Below are 16,618 nucleotides of genomic sequence, written 5' to 3' on the forward strand. Positions count from 1 at the left end.
AAGATGTTTTTAATGATGTAGGCTCATTCATAGAAATTTTAGCAAAACTACTCTCCCCTGTCCCACAAACACACACACACTTGGAGGTCACCTTTGCTGTTTAAAGAAAAGGGCCAGTGGATGAGTCCTGACACTAATTGCTGAACTGTTGATTAATTTGTTACTCTGTTATGTCTGTTTTACTTTGCAATATGTTTATGGTACATAAATAAAGATTATTTCATTATTACATACAACACTTTCAGACTAGAACGGCCATTGTCGATTAAAACAACGGCCATTTTTTTTTTTTTTTTTTTTTTTTTTTTTTTAGGGATTGATTACAAGTAATAACTAACCTCTCCAGGGATCTCTGGAGCTGACACATCAGGACCCGACTGATGGACTGGCCACCCAGCCAGTCAGTGCCTGGGCCGGGACACCGCTCCAGTCACTGATTGGCCAGTTCATCAGTCAGGACAGACCTTTATCCCAACTTTATCACAATTCAGGAGAAAATGCCTTCCAGCGGGGGTCCCACAGCCAGTCCCGCCACTCACCGCGGGCACAGGGATAGGTAAGTTAGTACTTGTAATCAATTTCCCCCCGCCTCTGCTGGATGCCGGATTTTATAATCCACTGGACTTCTCCTTTAAGTAGAAGTCTTCGAAAGTATAAAATGTGTGCCATTGTTTTTTCCACTTGCTATATATACTTTATGCCAGGCTTTGGAATTATTACTTGTCACACAATCTGCCCTTGGAATGAAATACAAGCTAGCCAGTGGCTCATTGAAAACTTTGTTCTTTTGATCTCCATTTTTCTTTCTGCCATGTTTCCAAGGCTCATTTACTTGTTTAGTTATTGATGGTCACTTTTTATGTCTTCTCATTACAGATAACATAGCTATTTTGGCGGAATATAATGTATTTTGTAATGTTTTTCTGACTGTAGTTAGAGTCATAAAATGTGACTGGGAAGGTACATTTTAACAACTGTCATTCACTTACGATCCTTATCCAGGGTATTGCTGTGATCATTATGTTTCCTCATACGTGTCCTATTTGCTGTGGATGCATTTTGGATGTACGGCTGAAGTCCTACAATGGTAAATATTATGTTCTATAGTTCATTTTTTGCCAGCTTGTAGTGGGTGTGTTTAGATATTTGGCAAGCTATATAGCTAGCGGTGAATTGACTAATTATTATAAATACAGTATGTGCTTACAGGAATAATGGACAGCTTAGACATCTATTTTAATAAGGTATAATATTTTAATAATCACGTTTTAACGGTGAGATATTAGCCAAATGCATCCTGTTTGTTGGGAAAACTCTAAAACTGTGTTTGACTTGGCTGGAATATTTAATAAATTTCAAAACAGAATCTGTAAATGACATGTGAAAATGGTTAGGAACAAACACCTGGAGTGGAAGTTGTCATTCCTAAAGGAAGACTTCTAATACATTGTGTTTCACCTAGTTCAGGGTTCAATGGGATTGAGCATGATACAAGGTTTGCCCTTCTAATTCATGAGTCGTGTACTGCTACCTTGGGCTGTGCACTAGACATTACACAGTGCGTCAGTTGTTCCAAGACAGTTATTTTACATTCTAAGGCTATGTTCACACGTTGTTTAAGAGCGTCAGTTGCCAGAGGTTCCTGCAGCCAGTACCTCTGTATCTTATGCAGGAACGTTCATTTTTAATAATTGACTTGCGGGCGACATCGGGTGTGCCAGCAAATCAATTAGCCATTCACTTCAATGTAATGTGCGGCCACCGTCGCACATTACATTGTGTGAACAGGTATTATTTCTGGAAGTTGTTCTTTGAACAGCGTCCAGAAATAATAGGCAGGTACATTATTTAACACCTATTCCAAAGAATGGGTGTTAATATAATGATGTGTGAACTTGACTTGCATTGACTTCAGTAAAGAACGAACACTGATTCCATTGCAATCAGCATCCGTTCTTTACTGAAATATTACCTTGTGTGAACATAGCCCAAGGGTAGCTTCACATATAGCGGAATCGCAGCAGATTTCATACTGTAAGTTCCGCACCAAAATCAACTGTGATTCCCGATACTGGGTTTACATATTTTCAGCCGATTTTCATTCCAATGCGAGCAAGTAAACCTGGACCCACTTAACTCGCCGCGGTCTGGTGAATACTGTACTGTTCTGCGCTCCAGCCTGCTCCTGTATCTCCTGGCTCCCTGGTGTCCCGCTCAGCCAATCAGCGTGTTGTCCTACCACAGCCACTGATTGACTGAGTGGGATGTCAAGGAGCCAGCAGCCACAGAAGCAGGCTGAAGCATGGAAAGTATTCACCGGGCCGCAGCTGGTTAAGGGGGACCGGATTTTTTACATATTTGCAATGGAATGATAAACCCATACAAACTGACAGTACTGGGAAAAGAAGCTGATTTCGCTGCAGAACTCGCAGCATGAAGTCCACTGCGAATCCGCTACATGGGAAGCTACACTTAATGCAATGTTGTTTGTGTGGGCGGGTTTTGATTAACAAAATAAAGAAAATATATATTGGGGTAAAAAAGTCACTCAGAAGAATGATGTCCCCTTAGGCAGGCTTAAACTATTGCTTGCAGTGGAGCTGTTACTGTACGTTACATTGGCTCTTGCTTGTGTAATATTTTATGATAAAACAAAGACATTCTGTAATATGTCTACCCCAGAGAGGACGCACCAATCCTTCAGGGTGTAATAAATTGCTCATAACAGGTGCAACACACAAAAGTGTGTGGTCATGCTTTTTAAGTACAGTGTAGGTAGCGCTTGAGAAACCCTACCATAGAGCACCAATTTCTTCTTTGAAGCTATATCTGAAAGATAGAAAAGAAAAGGGTGCTCCCCCATGTGGTATATTCTTGGGCTCTTGAGAGTGAGTGCAAGGCAGGAATCCTAGTTGTGCTAGGAAATAGGCACAACTCTATGAAGCACCATATACAATCATCATTGCTGCTCCTAGAGGCACACCAACGGAGAAGTCTGAGGAGTCAGTGCATGGACTCAAGCTAACCCAGACCAGGCCAGCCAAACCGGAAATAACCTCCTTGTACAAAGCGCAGATGGTATATCCTCCACCTGGAAGGATATCATTAGACTACAGGATATATGTAATAGAAGTCCATGTAAGCAAACATCCATTAAATGGATAGGTGGGTTAGCTCGATTCCATGATTCTTTTGAAGCTACACAAGTGACTTCAATATAATCAAGATTATGTGTTAGTATGTAAGATTGCATGTACATTGGTGGCATGGCATGGATCATGTTAAGGTTGTGTTTACAACCTGCAATTTTTATGCTATTTTTCTCTTCCAATCAAAATGGAATTCTGGATATACTGGAAATACTGGAATTCAATAAAAGATAAAAACAGAAGCATTTGCTTTACACTTATTCTGTGTAGGGCCCATTCCGTGCTCTCTAGGACTCACTTATCCACCAAAAGCTCAATTCGGACACTGCATTACTGGTCCTGGCAGGTTTGACAGAAGGAAAAGAACTACATGCTGTTCTATTCTTTCTGTCAAAATGTCAGAAACCATGAAGGAACACAATTGACACCATTATAAGTTAATAGGGTTCCTCAGGCGGTTGGTATTCCTGACTGTTGTTAACCATCATACACATTGCATCCTGCGGAATGTCCTATCTTCTTTTATAAACAGAAGCCACTAAAGTAGTGTAAACAGAGCCCTACTGATTGATTGTTCATTTGATCTTCTACATATACATATACATATATATATTTTTTTCATCTTCCATATGGGTACTGTGTCAGATATTCAAAGGTACATAAGAAACCAATACATTTGCATCAGTGATGTGTAGTGTCACTGAATACATTATTGTTACAAATATTGCAAACTTCCAGACAACTCCTTTAATTTTCCTAGTTAGAACCAGAATTATATCAGATATTCCAGAGTTTAACTAGCATCACCTTTGTTGTTTGTACATGTATTGTTATTTTCAGGAATTTATACTAATGTTACATCAGAATAACTGGTGTATTATATGAGAATAAATGCGTCTGATTTTTGTTCTACAGTGAAATGTGCTTCCCTAGTACCGCGTATACAAATTTCATGAACAGCAAGCGAATAAGCAATTTGGATCTAATTGCTCATTTGCATGCTTATGGGATGTGCCAATATAAAACACAACTCGCTTCTAGATAAAGGTAAAAAAAGAGTATCTGCTTTATCACCGGCAAAAGATTAATAAAGAAATGGCCATTAAACTCTGATAAATTCATTATTTTCAATCAATAAAGCTTGGTCTGTTTAGAGCCCAACAAAAGTAGTGTTCTTAACTGGAATGAGCACTGTGTATTTCCTGCTTGAATCTTCTATTATAAATTAATTTGTGATTTACAGTTATTTTGCTGAATGCTGCCAAATATCAGAACAAACACTAAAAGTAGAAACTGGGGTTTTGAATACAATTAAGAGAATCCAAATTACTATTCCAAAAGGAGCAATTTCATTTAGTGCTAGTCATATTTTCAGGCATTTCCCTATTCCAAATGCTGTCGACTTAGCGGCTAAACTTGGGAGCTGCCAAGCCAGAAAATACTGTTTTCCTTTGATTAGAGCTCATAAGTGCTAAATAACATGTATGGAACTGCCTGGATTGGCTCGAGAATGATTAGGATTCAAGTCTACAGTTCGATCCTTCAAAGCTTCTGCCCAGGCGTCAATGCAACAAACATAAATGACTATCCAGGTTTCCGCATTATCTAAAAAAAAAAAAAAAATCTGTCTAAATTTATTGTACATCCCATGAGATTCATGAGATGAGTCACAGCAAGACAGCTCTGTAATTTGACAATTGATGATATTATCACCAACACCAAATGACCATGTCTTTCAACTTCAGTCAAGCCATCTGCAGCCAAGAATCTTGACAAGTACTGTAAAAAAAGAGCTCACTACCGTACTCATGTGATTCATGCTTATACGGCTCCATAACCAAGAGGGTGCAAGAATTGCTGGAGGACCAACAAGGCCAAATATATCCAACATAGATAATGAAAAATTTAACACTCAACTTGAGAAAATGTAATCTTCTTGGACATTACACAACTTGGGTGGAAGTTGGGTGAAGTATGAATAAAAATCCTATGAAAGATAGAAAGAAAGGGTTAGGAAAGTTGGAGTGCTCCTGTGGTCCATGGTTTTGAGTGGCCATGCAATACCAGGCAGTGTCTTTTAATTGATTAATAATTGTTTCTATCTTCTCCAAAATGAAATCATGTCTTAGAAATTTTTGCCATTTGGACATTATGTTTTTGTCGTTTTTTTTTCTTTAGTACATAGGACATCCAATAGTTCCTAGTGAAAATTTTCTTTTAAAGAGGATATCACTTTAGTTATACTTGGTATGGAATCCCTTAACAGGTTTCAATAGACATTTTAGTGAAACCAGTAGCGTTAATTGTATGTCTTTGGAAGTAACAAAGGTATTGGAAGAGGAAACAGAATCTTGTTTAGTATAATGAAAGACATACAGTAGTTAAGGGGGAGGAGAAGTATATCATGTCCCCACGTGGTTTGTATATAGAGCCGTATAGATTCCCAGAAATTCTGAACATTTACACAGGACCATGCATAATGAAATAAATCTGTTTCAAAAAGTGCACATTTCGGACAACTTTTTAAGTAATGGGTGGGTAAGGTAGGTGAAGAAATGTTAAAAGCGTATATTGCTTTATGAATAAAATGGAAATGCGCTTACGTTAATGCAATATTTGGCGTGGCAGAATGAACAAATTTTGAAAATTTCTCGTGTCAGGTCTTCAGAGGGTAGTATAAAGAACCATTCTTTTTTATCTTAGATGAAGATTTTATTTGCTCACATTTTCCCATTTGCACCTATACTGTTTAAATTAATTTACACCCATTAGGATTTGTCCAGTGAGTAATGATACATTGATAGATACAATGATTTGACAATAGAAGTCCTAATCACCAAATGATCAAAACTGCCAACCAAATCACAATTCTTTTATAATTCTAAGGTTAATTTCATGAAAACTTCTATATGCCATCGATGTGCCTTGTATATAACAATTGTGAAAGTTAATATTTAAAGGAGAAGTCAACTGAAAATTTTTATTAAAGTATTGTAATGCCCCCCAAAAGTTATACAAATCCCCAATATCCACTTATTACGGGAAATGCTTATAAAGTGCTTTTTTCCCTACACTTCCTACTGCATCAAGGCTTCATTTCCTGGATAAAATGGTAATGTCACAGCCCGACTCCCAGAGCTGTGTGGGCTGTGGCTGCTGGATGATGGCAGAGGGATGCTCAGTATTCCTCCAGTGCCCTGTGTCCCTCAGTGTCCCTCTGCCATCATCTTGTCCAGTAGTCACAGCCCACACAGCTCTGGGAGTCAGGTCGTGACATCACCATGTTATCCAGGAAGTGACATCACCATTTTATCCAGGAAGTGAAGCCTTGATGCAGTAGTAAGTGCAGGGAAAAAAGCACTTTATAAGCATTTCCCGTAATAAGTGTATATCGGTGATTTGTATAACTTTTGGGGGGTAATACAATACCTTAATAAAAATTTTCTTTAAAGGAAAAGCATCTGCCAGAATGTTCAAAAATACCTAACTACATATACATATGGCGTACATTGCAACGAAACAAACATTTCCTGTATGTAGCACCTTCGCTGGAGCTGTAGTGGAAACATTATGTTGTATTACAGGCTTTAAGTGTCATGGAACTGTGGCTAGGACACTGTGATGCCCTGGGCCACAACTTTTCTGCCCAGGGGCATAACTAGAAAAGGACAGGTCCTATAGCAAACTTTTGATTACCCCCTCCCTTCCGAATGACCACTAAGCCATCAAGTCTAGTCATAACTGCAATTGCTTGTCACTTAAAGGGACATTTGCAGATCCCGGGAGGCCTGCTTGGCCACCTGGTGCTTCAATATTGACAGGTCAGGGGGCCAGTGTATTGCAGGAGCAGGCCATGGGGCACCCTGATGCGGCGGGCCCCATAGCAGCCTATGTGGCAGCTATAGTGGTAGTTACGCCCCTGTTTCTGCCTGTTTGCTTTCTCCACTCTCTCCCTACTTGATACATAGCTACAACTCTCCCTATATTAATGGCTTACAAGCTCACCCTGCATTCACTGCCATTGACAGGGAGAGCCCTAACTGCGCGTCATAAAGGGAGATGGTGGAGCGAGAAAGAAGGGAGAGGTGTTCCAGCTAAAGCAGTGCCACGGTCACATCTCTGTGACTTCAAGACAGTAATAAAATATGATTTTCCTCTCGAGCACCTACGGAATTGTTACATAAAGGTGCCATTAGCCTAATTGCAATGTATGCTATATGCACATGTAGCCAGGGTTTCCCTTTAAATCAACCATTTATGAGATAGGTTGTAGTAATGCCTGTGGGTAGTGAATAATTTTTTCATTCATTGACCTCCTCGACTGTCGTCACCATGGGGATCTCTCCCATCTCTTTATGTAAAATAGTAAAATCGGAGATGGTACACATAGTACATCGTATGTGGGATAGAACATTAGTTTAGTCTTTTTTTATTCCTTCCTTTAGTTTAGAGACATTCTTCAAATTGTACTCCTGAACAAACAGTGCAGTCACCTAGAGACTTACATGGAGAGTTCATGTCAATTGAATCAGTAAGAGAGTTATATCGTAACCGAAATTGAACAGAAGATATCTATTTATCACGTTTACCGCTTAAATGAAGAACATACTGTTCTCACGTTTTATTTTATTTTCTGTCATACTAAGAATTCAAAAAGAAAAATCTGCATATATTTATATAGAAACTTGTATTTTTTTTTTTTACCCAGTCTGTGTATATCAAGGGAACAATTATCAAAGAGAGCATTATAAACATACTGTATACCCTTGAGAGTTCTGAGAGGACGAGAATGAATATTGTGATTTCTAAAAGTCCTTTCACACTTTCCAGGTAATTTTCACACACCGTCAGCCGTTCTTATCGGACGACCGTCATTTAACAGCGAATAAAAAGTTATTTAAAAAAAATAAATGATGGCCGTCCAATAAAAACGACCGTCATATTTACAATGCTATGGCTATGTTAACACACAGTAAAATATAAGCTCTATTGTTAGTTCTGGAGCCCTACTAAAAACTCTATGATTGATGCGACCGCATTAAGCATTTTGTAGCCAGTCACTTTCAGCAAAGACTTCAGGATTTCATATCTCTCTTATGGTCAGTGTAATTTTTGTCCGAACACTGATTAAAGACAAATCTAACCTGCTGATAGTCCCCTATTGCGCATGGGGTGCCGAGGAGGAAGGTATGCGTCTTACCTTCCTCCTCAGATCTGGTCCCACGCTGGTAGACAGGGTAAACTCTGCTCCGGTGCACTGCTGTGTCATCCAACTCGCCCCCTCCATTAATTATCATTAGAATGACACAGATGACACAGCAGTGCTCCTAATAGTGCTCCCGAGCAGAGTTTACTCCAACTAACAGCGTGAGTCCAGCATCAAGGAGGAAGGTAAGATACATACCTTCCTCCTCAGCGTCTATAGGTGGCTATCAGCATTAGATTCATCTAATCTACTCATAGTCCCTCATAGTTCCCTTTAAATAAATTATATCAATCGACATGAGCTTGTTTTATTTTTTCACATGCTTTACCCATTTGACCACAGTGATAAAAGCATATGGAATCTGTATAGATACTGATGAAACACCTTGGCATCAAGGGAAAATTGCTAATTGCATACAGCTATAAATGTGTTTTCTTCCATAGTGGTGTAAACAAGCAGCAAAGATTTTTACAGTCATGTGCATATGTATGTGTGTGTATGTGTGGGTGGGCACTAGAATCTCATGAAGAATATTACGGGAAGTAATGTATTTTTCGGTGTATAAAGCAGCTTCTTAACCCCAAGAAATCTGCCCAGAAGTCGGGGGTCGTCTTATACGCCGGGAATGGTCATCACCTACGGTGTGGAAGCTTAAAAAAACAACCGCATCCCCACGATATACGGCGACTGCTATAAAAAAAGAAACAATTCAACTGACCTGTCATTCATTCCTGGCAACTCTTCCTGGCAGGCGCGCATCTCATTGAGAAGCTCTGAGACACTTGGCTGCCGGGAGAGCTGCAGAGACTTCAGGGACTTCCGGCACAGGCAAGGTCTCTGCATCATGCTGCCTGTGCCAGGAACAGGAGGGGAGATGTGCAGCTGCCAGGAGGACAGGTGAGTTGATTTTTTTAGTGGGGGCCCTGCAGTCAGGGGAAGCCAGGCTGCAGGGCCCCGACTCCCGCTTCAGTTAACCCCTGCCTGACCACAGTAGGGCTCCAGCTTGTAAACCCTGCTGCGGTCAGGCAGTGATTAACATTTTCTGGTATATAAGACAAACCCCTGAAAATCTTTTTCAAAGTCAGGGGTCATCTTAAACGCCCAGCAGTCCTATACGCCATAAAATATGGTACTCCAAATTATTTATGCTTCTTATCTGCTGTTAATAAAAGGAGGTACATTGTAAGATGTTTGCAGCAAGATTGATTGTACCATACAGTAGCGGATAAAAAAAAAGAAGGTGTTGAGAATATTTGTGCGGCAGCTTTGGTGCAGTATTAAGCTTTTATTACCTATGACAGCAATTATTAGCTGCTGAATAATTCTATGATTCTATGACCATTGTAATTCCCGCACTCTGCTGAGACAGAGTTCATTTTTTCCCATTCGCCTAGCTGCTAGGTTATGGGCATTGTACTATGCATTCGCTATAAAATATTTAATAAAGATCGAGTCATGTCGTTGATGCATCCTGTCTTTTGTGATCTCGTTTGTCTCCTGCTCATTTTCATCCTTCTCCCTTCTGCATATGGCTTCATCTCACACCCCTCTCTCACACGTTCATCAGTTTTTCTCTACAATGTTTTATTTATGCATTTCCGAGAAGACACCATAAGCTCTAAAAGTGAATGTATAATAATAAAAAAGGCTTTCCCACTGAAAGATCAAAATAGCTGTTTATAATAAGACAGAAAGAAGCATACAGCTACTCTATTTTGCCAGGAGTCTGGGTGCAAGCTCATTTGTCCGGAATGAAGAAAAAAAATAAATCAACAGAATCCCATTTCAGACACAGGGGAGTGCAAACAATAACCGGGTAGGAAATTGGCAGTTTGGCAGCTATGAAAACAAGTAGAGAAAGCAGATATTAATTGCCAGCCCTCTGAGAAGTATCGCTGGGAGTCCGTGCCGCCGTTCCCGTTTACCATTCTTAAACTGGAGCACCGGTAAATACTCTTCACTTCAATACAGGGGATAAAGAAATGCATTGAGAATTTGAGATAAATATTCATAGATTTTACATCATTTCACAATCTACTTTTTCAATTTCATTTTTTTGCAAAAAAAAAAGCCCAAAAATAATTTTATAAATTAAGGGAAATACACAAAGGCTGCATACTGCTGTAGTCTTTTTAAATGCGTCTGACCTTCCTGATATTATAGTATTCACTTAGACAAGGCTTAGCCCCAGTGGCATAGCTACCATGGTGGCAGAGTATAAAATTGCAACAGGGTACTCCAACCCTCCACCCCCACCCCCACCCCCGGAAAATTGTCAACTGCTTCCATGGTACTAGCTATGACACTGACAGCACCTCTTTCCCTTTTCCTAAACAATGTACCACACTAGAACCCCCAGCTGCCCCCCACCTCACTCCAGACAGGGGCAGCTCCCAGTGGCTGTCAGCACCCACACAGTGGCTGTTAGCACTCCAGCACCCACGCCCGCCACCACTGGCAGGTTGCACCTTCAGCGACAAGAGGCACCCCCAATGTACATACTCACCTGGTAAAGCACAGTCCTGCACCGGACCAGGTGAGTATGTGCATTGGGGGGAATACAGTTTCTTGCTATTCTTGCTATGCCCCTGCCTGGCTGCTTCATCCTCTTACTTTTATAAATAAGCCAGCAGGGTCCAGTAGTGTGTTTGTTCTAAGAGGCTTACTGATCACATAAGAATTTGGGTTTCAATGTATTTCCATCATATATCGGTTTGCAAAGTGCCCGTTGAATGTAGAAGTCCACAAGAGGCTCCATGGTGTTCTGCAGGATTAGCCTTAGTTAACTCTAGTAGATATTTTATGAGATTTTCTATAGTCATAAAGCAAGTTTAGTATTTAGCTATAATTATAGTATCTATATATAGTCTAGATATAAAGTGTTTCGATCTATATAATGTCCCAATGTAAATCATGTTTTAGCAGTCCGGCGTCAGTTACTAGTGTCAGTGAATAATAATGTGACCTTATTTTAAGATTCAAAGGGGATCCCTAAACAGCCACCTTGTAGAGGAACGCATGCATACCTTTATTCTTAGTCACGCACTTTGCATGACAAAGAAAATGCTAGTTCAATGTACACTGTATCACCCGCTGCTGCTAAAAAGTCAGAGAGGCGGGATCTTTTACCAAGCTCCCTGTAATGGGAATGTCTCTGGCCCCACCTCTTACAATGATTGACAGTTCCTATACACAATCAAAGAGTAGTTAACTGGACTTCAGGATTTGGTCAACTTGAATGCGCAGGTGTATGGAGGGGATCGGAGGAATAGCAGCTGAACAGAGCATTCAGCCAATGGCTCATGAAGGCTTGTGGTCGCCTTTAACAGAAACAAAATGCATTAGTCTATCTATGAAACGTATGTGCTTTCTCGGTTGGTCCAATTCTTTGTTCCTGAACCCGATGAACCCTCTAACATTTAAAACACCATGAGAGATTCTTGTATCCAGCACACCTTTAAGAGCTCTATTTGAGAGGTACTGTATGAGCAGTAGTTGTGGTGGATACTGCCGCAGTAACCATCTAAAGCTCAGCGCTCACTGCCCAGGCATCTGAAGGGTAAAATTGCATAGACAGATGGTAAAGTGCCAGATTGAGACTGTAGTGTTATTCGGTAGCCTTGAAGGGTGTGAGATGTAATTAGAACTGTATTTCGGGAACAACGTTATTGAAAGGATGCTTTATTCTTCACCCTTCTACAGTCTATTAGAAATGATGGGTCTATGACACGCAAGCAATAATATGGACTCTATAATTATTTTAATAACATAATAATAATAGTATGTCTATTATATGTCATAAAATAATAATAATAATAATAATAATAATAATAATAATAATAATAATAATAATAATAGTTATTATTATTATTATTATTATTATTATTATTATTATTATTATTATTATTATTATTATTATGTGTCCATGTTACATAAATGTAAAATAATAATATCTTAGTTTTTTTTTTAACTACAAGTAGATCACAAGCCCTATAGTTGGGCAAGCGCTATTTCTGTTAACCGTGAAGGAAGAACCCCGCCTAAATAATGAAATGGTTGATTATCTGAACGCTCATAACCTGTGACTGACAACTGCTATTCCCTCTTAATAATGTTGATGTCTGTTTAGGGATAGATTGTTTACGTGTGTTTGGAGATGGCAGGATGTCAGCATTATATTATTTCATTCAGCGTTGTTTAATCACAGGAAGAGATTCAAGTGAGTCGGTAATTGACAACAATTTAGGATAGTTGTTCCACGTGGGTGGGCGACGACAACACTGATAAACATTACAAAGGCATATGTTTAAATGGGTTATTATGTAAAAAATGTACAAACAGGTGCTGCATTTCCTAGGTTACTTGTCTGTCATAAATAGACTTGTCACTATGGAATTATTTTGACGTTTTTGCCTGTTCGACTGTACTGATAACTGATCTGTAAAAAATAGACTGTTTTATAATTCCCAAATGTTCAAGTATGGATAGTGTAATATTACTTTAAAATGGCTTTACTATAGTCAGATTATGTATTGGGGTAAGATAGTGATTCCACAATTGCCGTTCAGACATTATACATAATGATGATCTATTAGCTCTAGTGCTGTACATACAGTATGCGGTCACCTGATGATGTCATGTGATTGCAGTATGTCATGTCTTTGGACTTACTGTATATGACCAGAGCCACATAGTATATATGCAACAACTAGACATTACAATAGGAAATGAGGCAGACTTTTAGCATCAGCATTTCAGTAAATTGAGGATCTGATTGAACCTTGGGCCCAGTGGAGATTATTCTGAGAGGGACCACCTTTCTCTATACTGATCGTCAACATGTCCTTTTAATCCTTAAAGGGATTGTCTTCTTTATAGTAAAATAGTTTAGTATACAGTATTAATAAGTGTACTCACTGCACCTAATGACAGCAGTTCCCTGGTTACCTCATACAGCTAAAGTTAGACTGCCCTGCTCTGTAGTGAGTCTGTCTATAACATGGTTGACATGGAGAAGTATGTGACCATGCAACGCCAACACCCCCCCCCCCCCCCCCCAGCGTCCACCTCTGAACCTGTATTTATCAATGGAGAACACTGGGTGTGGAGCATGGTCACATGCTCCGCCATGTCGGCCATCTTATGGACAGACTCACCACAGAGCAGGGCACCACAGCCTGGAGGAAAGGAGTCTGATATTAGCTCTATGAGGTACACAGGGAGCTGCTGTCAGTAAGTTCAGTGAGTACACTTACTAAGGCTGGGTTCACACTATGTATATTTGAGGCTGTATTTGGTCCTCATGTCAGGTCCTCATAGCAACCAAAACCAGGAGTGGATTGAAAACACAGAAAGGATCTGTTCACACAATGTTGAAATTGAGTGGATGGCCGCCATATAACAGTAAATAACGGCCATTATTTCAATACCACAGCCGTTGTTTTAAAATAACAGCAAATATTTGCCATTAAATGATGGCCATCCACTCAATTACAACATTATGTGAACAGAGCCTTTCTGTGTTTTCAATCCACTCCTGGTTTTGGTTGCTATACAGCCTCACAAATACAGCCTCAAATATACATAGTGTGAACCCAGCTTAATACTGTACACTGAGCAATTTTACTATAAAGTGGGCAATCCCTTTAACCTTTAGAACCATATGTTTCCTCTGGTACTCTGGTAGACCCAATTCATCCCTGGGTAAGATCAATATCAAACAACATGTACAGATTAAAGACATTCAAAACAATATGACAACAAGCTACCAAAATAATCAACAGACTGCAATGCCTGTGATAGCCATTAAGGGATGTATAGCATATACATCTCCTGGCGCAGTAATCTTCTGACACACATTTTACCATATGTTGAGCCATGAGGAAAGGTAAGAAATTATATTGTAATATCCAAAGACATTCTGTGGTCATGTTCACACATACTATCTTTTGGTCAGTACTTTTTCAACCAAAATGAGGAGGGGAACTGGCATGGCAAAATTGCAATGGGAAGATTTGCACAACTTCTGTGTTTTCAACCCACTGGTTTTGGTTTAAAAAAGACTGACTAAAGACTGACAGAAATAATATGTGTGAACATAGCCTAAGGGAAGCACCTACATTGACGAACTAGAACTAGAAATCACTGGGCCCCATGGCAAACATGGCAAACTGTTACCCCTTCCTGACTGACCATTAAGTTGTCAGGTGTAGTCATAACTTCATAACTGGAAGTGCTCATCAGGAGTGCTTGCAATTAAAGGGACATTTGCAGAACCTTGGAGGCCCACTCGGCCACCTGGTGCTGCAAATGATGACAGCTCAGGGGGCTTAGTGTATTGCAGGAGCAGGCAATGGGGCCCCCTGATGCGGCGAGCCCCACAGCAGCCACTATGGCTGCTACAGTGGTAGTTGCACCCCTGTCCATGAAAAACATATCCAATTCTGTAAAACAAGCTCAGAGATATCTCTATGTCTGAAGAGTTTCAAACTTCATTCTTAGGCTATGTTCCCAAGACATTCTTTAGTACGTGAAAAACGTCTGTCTTTTCATAAAGTTATTAATGATCATGATCATTAAAGAAGCATTCAACTTTTTTTTTTAATTTCTCACCCGGCAGAAGGCTTGTGCACATACTTACCAATGATGATCGGCGTCCCACAATACCAATCAAATCCCACAGGCACCAACGTCCCGAAGTCAGGGTCACCAATGCATCTCAATGAGAGCGTTCTCATAGAGATGCACTGGGGGCCTTTACTTCCGACCCTCCAGCCCTGAAGACAGAAGAGGGGTCTTCAGGACTGGAATGAAGACGCACCGACAGACACTGATTATCATTCGTAAGCATATGCACCAGCCAGCTGCCGGGGGATCAATTAAAACAAAAATGTAGAATGCTTCTTTAATATAGTCCATCTTCATGAAAAAAATGACGTTTTTACGTTTAAAAAAAAAAACAACATTATGGGCACATAGCTTTATTCTTATTAATAGAAAACATTATTACAACTATCAATTAAAATTACACCCTGGAAGGACACAGCTATATAAAATATATCAATTAAACTACTGAAAAACATGAACATTGCAATTTTTCTTGAAATATCTCTTATCATCCATTAATTATCTTCAATTCAATTAATTGTTTAATTTTGCAAGAGAGACAAAAGTTAAACGTTTATTAAAAAAAAAAAAAAAAAAAAAAAATCCATTGGAGAAAAACAGTGAACCGTTCATTTTTATTTGAAATCGATAAATAAAAGGATTTATCTTTTTTTCCAGGCTACTGGTAAATATTAGAGACATAAAACATATTGCTAAGATTGAATTGATAGGTTGATGGCTGGAGCGGCTGTGAACGTCACCCTCTAGAATACGTGTCAGCTTCATTCGTCAGATTACTTGTGCTTAGTGCGGTATTGATCTTTGTGCAATTAGCTGTGATCACAGGTGTAATGGCTTTTGATGTGTGAAAGTTGGTGCTCTGGCATCTCCGATTAATAATGGACTCTAAAGTGTTTTTCATCTGTAGGCGATGCATGCAATGAACAGTAAAATCATATTAACTGAAGCTTGTTGTACCATTCCAACACTATACATCACTAAAACACTCACCAATATGGTCTTTTTTTAAACTTTGCAACCAAAAAGGTCATCGTCTCAAAGACTTTTTAATGTTACAAAAGTAAACGGAGAGGCAGCTAGTCGCGGGAATTAAAATAGATAATGGAGCATCGTTGGTTAGTTGACTTTGCTGTCATTGTGCATTTAAGCTCCATTAGACAGGTTTAATGGAACAGCCACTGAAGATACTACAGGTAGAACTCAGCATGTTGGTGTGGCCTCAACGCTGGGTCAGTGATCATTCGCCCCGGAGACAGTGACTGAATCGATGGAGGTCCAATTTTAAAACACTTCCAAGAAAAGTTTGCATGATTCAGAATGAAGATATTGCCGAGCAAAAGGCCTGCAGGTCAAACAGCCCGATATCAATCTGAGGATTATTGCTCACGCTGGAAAAGAAGAGCAATATTTGCGTAAGACTCAGGTTAAAGATACAGGATCAGATGTCAGCAAATAAAGATTGTTCATGCTGGATGTCAATATTGCTTTAGTGTGTGCACACAGTTATTGGTTTATAGAATTGTTTTCTTACATCACGTATGTCCCAAATGAATGTATGAACTGCTGACATTGGTTTTCGAGACAGTGTTATTGTCGTAGGGGTCAGATTTCCAGAGATTTCCTAACAAATTAAAGG

General features: G+C 39.5%; 1 protein-coding gene and 1 long non-coding RNA gene across 3 annotated transcripts in view; one reads left to right on the forward strand and one right to left on the reverse strand.

The window, feature by feature from the left end:
* TMEM132E (transmembrane protein 132E) overlaps positions 1–16,618 on the forward strand; it is a 331,457-nt gene that overhangs the window by 112,385 nt on the left and 202,454 nt on the right. The window lies entirely within an intron of this gene.
* Positions 16,326–16,618, reverse strand: part of LOC138793795 (uncharacterized) — a 28,149-nt gene continuing 27,856 nt past the window's right edge. For both annotated transcript variants that reach the window (XR_011363353.1, XR_011363352.1), the window contains exon 3: positions 16,326–16,370. This is a non-coding gene — a long non-coding RNA (uncharacterized lncRNA). The remainder of the gene's footprint in view (positions 16,371–16,618) is intronic.

This window comes from Dendropsophus ebraccatus, chromosome 5 (assembly GCF_027789765.1).
Source record: "Dendropsophus ebraccatus isolate aDenEbr1 chromosome 5, aDenEbr1.pat, whole genome shotgun sequence".
Taxonomy (NCBI): domain Eukaryota; kingdom Metazoa; phylum Chordata; class Amphibia; order Anura; family Hylidae; genus Dendropsophus; species Dendropsophus ebraccatus.